This window comes from Chelon labrosus, assembly GCF_963514085.1.
Source record: "Chelon labrosus genome assembly, chromosome: 21".
NCBI lineage: Eukaryota > Metazoa > Chordata > Actinopteri > Mugiliformes > Mugilidae > Chelon > Chelon labrosus.
Genome location: NC_140354.1, coordinates 7,222,700 through 7,233,110, shown reverse-complemented (window position 1 = coordinate 7,233,110; position 10,411 = coordinate 7,222,700). Strand labels below are relative to the sequence as shown.

The window sequence follows — 10,411 nt, the reverse complement described above, 5'->3', positions numbered from 1 at the left end:
AATCAATGTTTTGGAGAGGCCACCACAAAGCCCCGATCTCAATCCCATAGAAAATTTGTGGGCAGATCTGAAAAGGCGTGTGCGAACGAGGCGGACTACAACCCTGGCTCAGTTAAACAAGTTCTGTCAGGAGGAATGGACCAGAATTCCAGCAGACTATTGCGAGAAGCTTGTGGAAGGACACCCAAAACATTTGACCCAAGTCATACAGTTCAAAGGCAATGCTACCAAATACTAAGGAAACGTATGTAAACTTCTGACTTTGAAGAAAGTAATAAAATATTATCCAAGAAATTCTCTCTCTTATTATTGTGGCATTTAGCAAATAGAAATAATTTTGGTAATCCTAACCTAAAACAGGAGAGGTTTAGTCTGATTTAACTTCAGACAGTGAGGAAAAAATGTTTGTGTCTTTTAACACAGTGTATGTAAACATCTGGTTTCAACTGTATGTACAGTATTTGCTAGCAAATAGTTGGCCACACAATAGGTTTCTCAGGTGGAGCGCAGCACTACTGGAAGAAAGTTTCCCTTAGCTGAACTCTAACTAGGAGCTCTTTTATTAAAAATAAAAAACAAAAAAAAATAGATGATCGCAAGCGATCATAAAGGGGTCCATGCCGTGGCCAAGTCGTCCCCAAGCGGGACGCAGAGGCATAAGTCCCCAGATGTGCCCCCTATAGACCGTGTTGCATGAAACTTGGTGGGCTTGTAAGGAGTCATCCACAGATTATTATAGTCAAATTTCAAGTAGTTGACTGTGGTGGTTTGAGAGATATAAACATGTAGTCGTTGTAGCGCCCCCTAAAGCCCAAATTTCACGAAACTTCGCATGATTGTACGCAAGCATATTATAATGACGGTTGCTAGGTTTCATAAGGATTGGATGAATACTCCAGAAGTTACAGGCCTTAAATGAAATATTTGCGTGTCACCTGTAACACCCCCTGCAGATGTAATGTCACACAACTTGATGGGCGTCTACACAATATTCTAAAATTTCATGAAGTTAGCTATTGCAGTTTTTGAAATATTGAAATGTTGCTTTTTTAGCGCCACCTAGAGGGGTGTGTCCTATTCACGGTTCTCGAGATATGAGCCAAAACGTAAATAGACTCATAATAGCGCCACCTAGCTGCAGGCATGTGTATTGACACCTTGGCAAAGTGAAATGGCAGGACTTCTACCAAGTTACCAGGTTTGATGCCTTTCGCCCTTGCAGTATGTCCTGGGCAGACATGTTTAGCTACGCAGAAAATTAAGGCGAAGAAATATAAGACGAAGAATAAAAATCGGAAGAAAAACAATAGGGATCCTGCAACTTCGTTTGCACGGACCCCTAAAAAGAAGAAGCAGCAGCATTCTATAAATTTGTCGAGGTCACTTGATTCAAAACAAGAATTCAGAAAAAGACATGACAAGCGTCTTAAAACACATCATGCAGGGAAATAATCAGTATCTTGTCAAACACCAGTGGCTGTCAGACTACTGCAATATATCACCATCCAAAGCCACAGTCAAAATTGTCTTCATAGGTCCTCATAGACTGGGTATGTACTGAACTGATTTTTATAAATCATAAAATGATTGTGAGTGTACATATGCACAACTTTCAAATGGTCATAATTTACTTTGAGGAGTGAATGCCTTGTTTGCGGTTAGACTATGGCATGCACGCCTGGGGGGGTTTGCATACAGTAATGCATATCTTGAGAACACTTGTGAGAATCAGTAGCGTTTATTTCTCCCTCTCTCATTTCACCATTTTTTTCAATGCGTTGGTTAAATATTCCAGTTCTAAATAAGGAAAGCCTTAATCTATTTTTATAGCACCACTTAGGCAGTTGTGGTGCAACAGAAGTATCATAGTCCACATTCAAACCTGATGTCCTAATAGTCACATCTAACCTAACCTCCTAACCCCAAACCTCCTCCAAAGTGTACTCTTCACCTCACCTTCCATTACTTCCAATTAGTGGCTTTAGAGCCCGCTGCTTAGTAGCAGTAGAAACTTGATGACTCTGGACCTATTAAATGGGCTTTCACAGACAAAGCAGTTCATTTTTCAAATCATATAGGTCAACTTAGCCTGATAAAAACTCATATCATAAAAAATGAAACAAAAGGAAAAAACAAAAATAAGAAACCATGCCACTCAGGTAGAACCACGAGGCTCCTCATCCGTGAAGCTTGTTGCCAAGGCAAATCACAGCATCTGCCAGACTGTAAACAGTGAAGCATCCCACAGTGTACAACCCACCTGATCTAAGTTTGTAAACTTATATGCAGAAATAATAGATTTTTTGCACTTGATGAGCTTCACCTTAAGCTTGATATCGAATTTCCATAGTTATGTCCGAGAATACAGCCACCCGGGTCATATGATATCCAAAAATACTCGGCAACTTGTTCAAGCTGTTTTTCATTTGGTGCTTGCTCGTATAATAAAAAGTAGGTGATTTACGTCTAGAATTAAGGGAAGACAAATATCCCATGTGCAAACTCAAATCCAGGATTAACTTTTAAGTGCGCTTCTCTTTCCACAACAGCGGCATGCTGGCAATGGCCTCCTCCCAACTCTTTTGTTTTAAAACGCCAGGAAAGCGTGTCTGTGAATGCACCGTTCTGCAAGCACAAGCGGGTAATTAGGCTACAACGTCCTGCAGCTTCCCCAGACATTTAATCCTCACTAGAGGACGCCTGGCGTTACACAACTCCTCAGCGTGCACCGTCTGAGAAATTGCACAGGGGATAAATAAATTTAAATAAATGCACCTCCCTATTGAAGTGTCCTCAAGCAAGACATTAAGCAATGGTGATTCTGAGTTCATCATCACTCGTCACACATTGTCTTCCTCATATGATGCTGAGACACAATGATTGGTCCAGGCGCTCCCTGTTTTAAGATTACTCATAATTAAGGGAAACATGAAAAAAGGATGCAACGCCCCTCCCAGTTTCAAAATCAGCAGTCACCTGCTTCTGTTTATTTGCTTTTTTTCTGGTTCATTATCTGCAGCGGTGTCATACAAGGACTATAGTATTTTAGGCCTGTACATATTTTATTTTTTTTTTTTACAAATACAGTATTTCAAGAGTAATTACAAATTACATATCCAATGAAATTGTTAGACCTGTGATAGACTGGCGACCTGTCCAGGGTGTACCCCGCCTCTCGCCCGATGACAGCAGAGATAGGCTTCACCCCAGTTTTCCAGACTACCGCTCATTTCCATGTCAAGTTAGTGGAGTGGGCGCTAGGGCGCACTCATTGTCACGTCAACTTGCTGCTGAGAGTCATACAGGTTGTGTGTGTGTCAGAAGAGGCAAAGGGGAGGGGGGCAGGGATAGACTGATCCCAGGCCACACAACACGAACTGCTTCCAAATAAATTGTATTTCATTCCTAAAATTAACATAGACCCATATGCCTACATGTAATTAATTGGGTTATGTGAAAAATGAAGAAAAAAAAAAAGAAAAAAATCTGTGCAGTCATCTACGTGACTCACGTAACTCTGGAATGGTTCGCCCAGGGCGTAAATCTAGCCAGGACCGCCTCTGAGTGTGACAGATCTTGTCACGTTCCCAACTTTATTCGTGGCAACACAGATGTAAACACCACTACTGGTAGACGTGGCTCCTGTGATCGTAATGGTATTCTGGCGCCACACAGTGGGCTCTGAATTTCCTGAAGAAGTGTGGCTCCATTGGATCTCAGGGGGAGGGTTGCCCTCAGCGCCGCAATTTAGAGACACATTTTCACCCTGGATGAATTCCATGACATGATCTCCTTGAACCTCCTTGAACTCAGGGGGATCTGTGCAAAAAATAAGTGTGATTTCAGAAAAAGAAGAACGCTCCCAAACATACTTTTCAAATAGCCTCATTTACAATCAATAGAACAAAAGTTCAAAGAGCTTATTTCTGAAATTCTAAAGATTAAAAACTTACACAAAATATTGACATATAGCTTGTGGCTGGCTTCTCCATGTTTGTTGGATGCTTTAATTAAGTATACTCCTCTATCTTGCTTTGTCCAGGGCTGTGGGGGGACAATCTCCTTTTCATCTTTAAACCAGGTGAGCCTGGGTGTAGGTATTCCTTCTGGTTCACACTGGAGCTTACCATTCACTTCAACATCATAGCTCTCATTGCAGGTGAAAGAGGGGCCGTCTGTGAATGTGAAAATTGTATCAAAATAGTCTTCAGACAAATGATGGCAAAAGAAAAGAAAGTGCATTTGAAAATAGTTTGTCTTGAAATACACACTGAGCCAGGTGTGATGCACTCACATTCTATCGTGATATCAACCTGGACGCTGTTCCTGCCCATTCTGTTTTCAAATTCAGCCCTGTAGTTTCCTGAGTCAGTCCGGCTGAGAGGCGCAGATGGATTCATCACTTCCTTATCCTCATAGTACCACTTAATTGTGGGTGGAGGGTTCCCATCAGCGTTACAGGCCAACATATCCAAACTGGACTCACGTTCTACAACACTGTGGTGCAGTGCACAGCTATTGATGATCGGCTTATCTGCAAATGAATATCAGAATAATCAAAAACTGATATCTCCAGAGGTGTTTGACAGATTTGGAAAATAATAAATGTGTGGGGGGAAATCTTACAGTACACAACAGCGGCGTATGGCTCAGAGGTTGTAACTGGGGGAAACTCTGGTCCATTGGGTCCAAGGTGCAGCTCAGCATGACATCTAAAAAGTGCTCCATTGTCTTCTTTGGTAGGAATGAGAGTCAATTTAGAAGTAACACTGACTGGAGTCAACGTGGTGTCGCTGAATGTGTCTTCAAACAGAATTTCACCAGCTCGGTACCACTTCACTTTGAGCTTCTGTACAGGAGCCACATTGTTGATGCCGCATTGCAGCTGGTACTGTATGCCCTCCAGCATCGGACCACCATCCCGGATGGACACAGTGTCTGGAGTCTCTGTTAATAAAGCAGTGCAAAATAACCTTGTAACCAAAATACTAGAAGAGTACATATTTTATTTATATATATATTTATTGGTAAGGATGTAGCATTTTATTTCCACATAAAAAAATTGGATCTGTGCTATTAATAAGATAGGATATGATGTTGTACGCCATCATATTTTATGTATAAACTGTGAAACGTTTCTGTTAGCAACTGGCATCATTATGTTCCCATATCAAACAAATTGTAGGACAGAAGATGATGCAATGCAATCTGTAGACTTGTACTCACGATATACAGTGATGTCTACATATTTTTGACACTGTCTGTCATCCAAACTAGCGTAGCAGGAGGATTGTACGTTCCAAGCTTCCAGTTTTTCAACCGTCCACGCCAGGAAGGTTACACTTTCAAAACCTATGCCTCCAACCGTGGACTCCCAGCCTAGACCATCAACATCTGATGCGCTGCAGTTGACTGAAACTGGATCTCCAAATCTCACCACAACTTCAGGGGGAGTCAGTGTCACCGGGCAACCTGTCATTCACAAGCAAACATATATGTCATTGTTTTGTTGTTGGTTTTAGTGCACAGTATCAAATATGTTATCAGCAGAATCCAAAAAACAATCAACACAGATATAAAAGTAACAAAGCCTGTACCAGTACCTCACCTAAACTCTCATTTAACCAGAGGTAAACTAATAGGAAATATCATCCTAATGCTCGGATCACTGGGCTAAAAGTGCTCCTTTCTTTAATCTAATCTGAAATTTGAATTGGAAAAAAAAAGGTTCTTTGTCTGGAAACAACATGATGTTTACTCACAGGGCGCAGAAACGGTTTGAGAAATAGGAGGAAGTGGGCCGTAAGGATTCGTGACTAGTGAATCTCTGCTTAACTGAGAGCAGGGAGTCAACAGACACTCACTCGGTCGGCAGAGGAACCAAACTTAACTTGCACTATTTTGTTTATTTATTTTTTCAGGAAATGCCTGTTTAAATAGCCATGGCTAAAAGTGTGATATTTGATGTTAAAAAAAACCAAAAAAAAAACCCAAAAACAAAAGAGAGGCAAAGAGAACTGCTTGATGGAAAGTTCCATACATTATCACAAATCACTGAATAAACTTTCATCTGACAAGTAAGATCCACACAGTGCTATCTGTAAAGCATCACTCACCATGTAGTGAAAACATGAGCATGAGGAGACACAACATCCTGAACAGCAACATGCTGGGTGAGCATGCAGGAGGCAGGAGGAGGTGGTGTTGTTTCAGGATGGTCCAGAGGCCGTCCACCTTCAAGACCGGGATAAGATGAATAGTTGCTCAACGCTGGCAACTATACATCAGCATTGATGAAATGCTGCTGACAGTTACACGAGCATGGGTGAAATAAAGGAAGGTAAGGTAAAATTCAACGCCCAGTGGGACAGAAAACGGAAATACAAAACCACACTCGCTGCGTTGAGCAACCCCCAATAGAAAATTTTCCTTCTCTTTTTAGAATAATTCTCTGTGTCACTGAGAACGTGTTTTCAAAACTGCCACAAAGAAGCTGATTGCACAGGATTTTAATGATAAGCACAATGCAACATGGAAAACGTCCAATTTTGTCAGGAAATTGCAAAGCAGACTTGTCGGGTTTGTCAATGTAGTGCACCTTGTTCATCATTCAGTGATTCAGAGTTCAAACACTTTATTTAGTAATAAGACCCAGTGAAGGGTTGAAATCATCTGATAATCATCCACATTACTTTCTGTGTCACAGGTCCATAGTGCAACACCTTTATGTGGGTTTGATCATCATGGAAACTCGTTTGAGGGAGTAGGAGCCTCCGTGGAACTCTGCCCAGTAGACCCCATCCTGATAGCGGCTTTGGTAGTGTCCACCCCGATACCACACGCCATTCAGATTGGAGTGGGCACACATGTTATACCACCAGCCTCCTTTCTGGTAATGAGCACAGTTACCTGATGACACAGCAGGAAAAAAAATAGAACTGCTATTTATTATAGAAAATACGATGGAGAGGTGTCAAACAGGAGCGGAGGAGGAGCAGACCTGTGTAGCTATCCTTGTCTCGATCCAAAGTGGTGAAGGCCTTGTTGTTAGAGAATAATTTCTCTTGCCTATGTGTAGTTAATGTTAGACTACTGTTGGGGTCAGTTATCTGCCCTATTTTCTCTCTGATGAAACATGCCAAGGCCATGGTCCCTTTTGGCGTCTTCAATCTCACTGTCTGGCTGTCAACAGACACAGCTGTAGAGTTAGATGATAATTTCCTCCGTTCCTGGAAGACACTTTGTATTTCCTAGTTGGTGTGAGTCCTTATCTTCATGTTTATGTACAATGGCCAATGGGATGTACACATTTGCTGCCTCGGCCCACCTTTCTAGTATAAGAATCTGAGTTCACTGTTTGACCCTTAGAATTGAGGTGGACTCATGCACTTATGTTGTGTTGACGAAGCTTCTGTTCTCCTCGATCGAGCCTACTCCTCGATCGAGCCTAAATAAACTCCTTCCGCATAAGACATACAAGACTCTGGTACTTCTTCTTCTTCATCGGCATCACCGCAAATTCCTCCCTAACACTTGTTGTTGTGCCACGAGAGGGAGTCCCCTGCGCTGCCGTGGTATTGTCCTAACCGCAGTCTGTACCAGTCGCTCTCTGGTTCCAGGTGGAAGCTGTCATACTCAGCAAACACCTGCCGACCTTGCCAGTCCTCCAGGGCCACCTGCAGCTTATACGGAGCCTGTTTAGTGAGCCAGTAGAGGTGTTCCAGGCCGAGCCAGTACTCTCCATCAAGGTTCCCAAAGCTTGCTGTCACACAACAATACACAGGTTTAATCTTCATCTGCATAAGTTCATCTACTTTTAGACGTGCTGAATAGGTCATCACTGTCTCCTCTGGATGACAGTCCATCCTCCCTGAGCCTGACTCTGCTCACACCACGCCTGCAGGAGACGGTTGGCACTCTGCGGGCGAAGCAGGTAGATCACGCTGGTGGTCTCACCTGATTCCAGCACATGCTGGCAGTCCCGCCATGGCCCTGGGTCGTAGGAGAATGTGCAACCAAGCCAGGGTTAGAAAAGAGATTTACAGATACTGTATTTTGTAATATTATAAAATTTAAGATATTGAATTCAACATTATTAAGTAATAATAATTCAGTGTCTCGTGTCACAGTGATAAGTGTGGCATGTGGGATTAGTGATGAGTGATAATTGTATAGAAAATGTATACACAGAGGAAAATCTCCCACACTGAGAGATAACGCCTAATGGTCTGATGTGGCGAGCATGTTCCCACGGACAGAATGAGGAAATGTTCCCTCTTTCTTTTGAAATTAAAGAAGTTTTGAGTCACACGCACGCTGGAGTCACTTTGGTTCTGTTGATTTCTTGAGGGGACTGCTCTGGTCCTCTGTTTTGTCATTTTAAACATTCCAGTTGTGCAAGTGTACACCAGAAGTGCCATTTAAACTTCTACCAGTACATCTTCATTATGAAGCCCTCGGCTCTCTGATAAAAGCTGCTGGCTGTTTTTTGACAGTGTTTAGGCCTTCCCAGAGAGACAGAACCAGCAGTTCACTGACTCCATCAGCCTCTGCTGCTTATCGAAGCAGTTAAATAACTCTGGCAGAAGACTGACACACTAATATATACAGGTTTGGGAGATATCGGCGGCTGACATGAGGTGTGTTTTACATGGATGTACCTGGGGTTTTTGTGACAGGGAAGCTAATGAAGGGAGGGCCTGTAGGAGGGCTGGTGGTTGTGGTGGGGAGGGAATGACCCCCCCCCCCCCCCCCCCCCCTTTTTTTGCTTCCTGCAGAGGAGGAGCACTTTGGTCCCTTTCAACATCATTGGTCATTTCGTTGGCCTCTGAGCTGTAATTAGGATGCACATTAGGCTGGCTTTTTTGGTTCGCTCATCACCACAAAAACAACACACCATTCTTAGCCCTGTTTACAAACCCAGTATATTTCTATATTTCACTCAGTTTGTTTCATACCAGAGAGGACTGTGTGGAGTCCCTGCACTGGCACTGCTTCTCCAGACGGGCAATAAACTGGTTATGGGAGCTCATCATGGAGGCTACTTTCTTTTCTCAAGGTTCTCATCTCCATGTCAAGAGCCCCCTCTTGCTCCAGTTGGACCTGGAGCCTGTGTTGAACTGATTTAACCATTTAACTTTTTATTTTGGCTAAAAACATTTCAGTTTACTCTTAAAAAGCGGTGAAAATATGAGACCATTACTTATTTTGCAGCAACTCCTAGCATGCAAAAAAAAAAAAAAAAAAACATGTTCAAAGATTATGAAGAGTCACATATATGGACTGCTGCATGTGGTCCTCTGTAAATGGTGAACTGAAGGTAGAGGCAGAGAAATATGGGTCTAAAATAAATCTCAAGACGAAACAGACATTATTGTAGCAAAACTATCTGCAAATGTGTATTTCAATCCGTGTGTGTGTAACTAGATTTGCAAATGTGTAAAAAACATCCATGTGTGCGTAACCAGATTTGCAAATGTGTAAAAAAAATCCGTGTCTATAACTAGATTTGCAAATGTGTAAAAAAAATCCATGTCTCTGTAACCAGAAAAAAATCCGCAAATGCGTAGACAAATTTGTAAATTTGTGATCTGTAAATTTGTGAGCTGTAAATTTGTCATCTGTAAATATCTGGCCTCTCCATTGGATGTGTTCTTACACGTGACTTTTGCTACACTTGTGCCGCGGCAGATCCGCAAATGCATGCAGCGATTTGCAAATGCGTGTGGAGATTTGTCTGTGTGCCTCCGTAGCTATACAGCTACATACCACCAGTGGGCGCTAGGCTCGCACCCAATGATATTAGCTACCGGCTACCTGGGCTGGCTGGTACCACCATGGGTACCACAGACTGTATGGCTGGGACGAACTTTGGTCCCCATCCCGATACATAACAGGGCTCTCTTGCATTAAAATAAGTTAATCCTCCCGGGCTTCCACTTCCAGCTCTTCTTTGACGTGTGCACGCATTTACGGCGCTACTATTTCACCTGGTGACTAGAAATACTATTTTGTCCCATCGATTTGCTGATAGGTCACTGATTCAAGCAGAGGAGTCTGCTTTTGCCTCATCCATTCATAGATTAATAATTTTAGATAATGTGCGGCGAATTTTATCACTTCTCAGCGTAGCGTGTGAGCGTGTGAACTTATTGAAATGTGTGTGTCTCATTCGAGAGCCCTATTATGTAGTTACAGCACGCCATCCAGCCTCCATTGCATCGGGATCGGGACCACTGTTCGTCCCAACCATACAGTCTGTGGTACCAGCCAGCCCAGGTAGCTGGTAGCTGATATCACTGGGTGCTAGCCTAGTGCCCACTGGTGGTATGTAGCTGTATAGCTACGGAGGCACACAGACAAATCGTCACACGCATTTGCAAATCGCTGCGCGCATTTGCGGATCTGCCGC

The 10,411-nt window shown here is 42.8% G+C and overlaps 1 pseudogene across 1 annotated transcript; it reads right to left on the bottom strand.

Annotated features, from left to right (window-relative positions):
- Window positions 1-6,525: 6,525 nt before the first annotated feature.
- Window positions 6,526-9,035, bottom strand: LOC311507034 (angiopoietin-related protein 2-like; annotated as a pseudogene). Its single transcript has 5 exons — window positions 8,958-9,035; window positions 8,661-8,883; window positions 7,534-7,992; window positions 7,001-7,068; window positions 6,526-6,909 (listed from the first exon to the last, which is right to left on the bottom strand). The product of its transcript is annotated as an angiopoietin-related protein 2-like (transcript).
- Window positions 9,036-10,411: the final 1,376 nt, after the last annotated feature.